Below are 2,500 nucleotides of genomic sequence, written 5' to 3'. Positions count from 1 at the left end.
CTCCAAGGTAGATCTTCGAAAAAAAGTAGTGCAGGAAGAGAGAGATTCCAATCTCAGTTAAAAGCAAGCGATTGATTAAGTCGAAAACTGGCAACAATCATGAAGAGGAAATGAACATAAAAAGAGAGAGAGAGAGAGAGAGAGAGAGAGAGAGAGAGAGAGAGAGAGAGAGAGAGAGAGAGAGAGAGAGAGAGATTTATAAGAGAATGAATTTGCAGGAGGCACCAATAGTCTATGAAATACCGAAGGAACTTCCGGCCACCAAGACAAGGGGAACACTTCAGAAAGAAATTGCTTTATGGTGACAATTATTCTACATCAGATTATTTATACTCTTAGTAAGCAGCATGTATGCATACGCCAGAAGGGACACACATAAGGCAAAAAACGTTTACACAAAAGTGAATGCTACCAGTAGATGCGACCAGCAGAAGCTCTCTCTCTCTCTCTCTCTCTCTCTCTCTCTCTCTCTCTCTCTCTCTGTCTCTCTCTCTCTCTCTCTCTCTCTCTCTCTATATATATATATATATATACACATATATATACATACACATATATACATACACATATACACATATATACATATATATATATATATATATATATATATATATATATATATATATATATATATATTCCTTTTAGAAAGGGGAAGAATAATTAGAAAGGCATTTGCCTTCGGATCGTCGCCAAGTGTTTAAGATAATATTGTTGATCTGAAGTTGTTCTTTTCTACCCTCATATATACCGCAGTCTACCAGTCAACAAATTCACTGCAAAGGTCAACAGAGATACAACAGATATGAATAAAAAGAACCAAAGGTATTTTAGTCCTCACCCTGGATTGAACTTGCTAATGAGGGGAGGCTGTGGGTCTGCGTGTTCAGTGAAGAAAGGGAAAGATATGAATGTCTAACACCTAGATCAAGTAGAACGGTGATTGCACTGTTTAGGTTATTCAGGTCTGACAATCCAATTTATTAACGCAGAGCCAAACAACTAGATTGACTCCAATAAGAACAAATCCGTGTCTGGATCTAATAAGTTAGTAAGTAAAAAATAATTGCCGTAAACTAAAAGCAATTGTCAACAATAACAACAACAACAATAATAATAATGATGATAATAATAATAAAGCCACGGGCTGTAAGTTATGCTTGAATGTATAAAGCATAAAGATGTCCACTTCCGCCTTGTTGATTCCATATAGACCTTAGTGATACAGATCAATGAGGGACAAGAAACCTTAATAAGAAGATTCCAGAAAGCTCACTTGAGAAGGGCGAGAAATGGGCGACTTCTCAACATCTCTTCACAGGTCGACACCTCTCTCTTCATGTGATCTAACGTAATTCCACGATCTTTTTATTTTATTTTTACTGGATATCACAAACAGAGAAAGGAAATCAACAATTAGACGTCTTTGGACTTCCAAATGATAAAAGGAAAAGAACGAGATGTGATTGTACAAATTTTCAGGCTCTTTAGCATAACAGATATTTGAACAACAACAACGAAAGGAAATGGAACGTAAATATATGAGACTTCAATGATATGCCAGAGAAGCTTAATTAACAAAGTCTCCTTCAATATTTCGAAGATAATAAGAGCATTTGATGCATAGACTGGAGGGAAAATCGTACTGGCAGCATCAAACTAAACCAATTAACATTAATATCATAATGTACTCTTTAAAGAATTATATATAATGACGTTTATGTGCTTATACGTGTATATGAAATATCGTCACTGTGGTACTAAACTTCTGGTTAGCGAAATTGAACTCTGGACTGATTTAGTCAATACCTAAATGGGTGACCGCCAAGAAATCCCTCACGCCATTGGCACATAAGCCATGGGCTTAAGGCGGCCGTGCGTAAGCCCACTGAACATAGACTGGTCAAAGAACAATGAAAAGTCTGCATCCTTAGCTTCTTCATTTACTTAAGCATAAGGCTCATCAGAAATAAAATAAGTTAGTTTAATGTCTCTATTTTTTTAAATCAGTGAACAAATGTCTCAAATTTGGTAATTCTTAAAGGCGAGTAAGATCAAAATGTCTATTAGTTGTCCCTAATGTTGAATTTTATCTTATTCAGATTCTTTTGCAATAACAAAATTATCGTGAGAATTTTACAAGGCATCATATGTAATTGATAACCAACATATCCTTAAGTACTTTGATATGACGAAGCTCATTTATTTGAAGACCTTTCAGATGTTTATATCGGTGAGTAAAAAATATTCTCAGTTCAAGTCATTATAGATGGCTTTCTGCTTCTTGAACAGAAATATCCTTTATTGATTAAATCTTTTCATGAGTAGATAAACAGGAATATATATATATATATATATATATATATATATATATATATATATATATATATATATATATATATATATATATATACATATTTCACCATGTATTTCTCTTTAAAGCAGAGCTGTAATTTTTGACATTATTCAGAGGGTGCCGAACAGGCATACCAACCCTCACCAT

This window comes from Palaemon carinicauda, chromosome 37 (assembly GCF_036898095.1).
Source record: "Palaemon carinicauda isolate YSFRI2023 chromosome 37, ASM3689809v2, whole genome shotgun sequence".
Taxonomy (NCBI): Eukaryota; Metazoa; Arthropoda; class Malacostraca; order Decapoda; family Palaemonidae; genus Palaemon; species Palaemon carinicauda.
Note: the sequence above shows the minus strand (reverse complement) of the source record.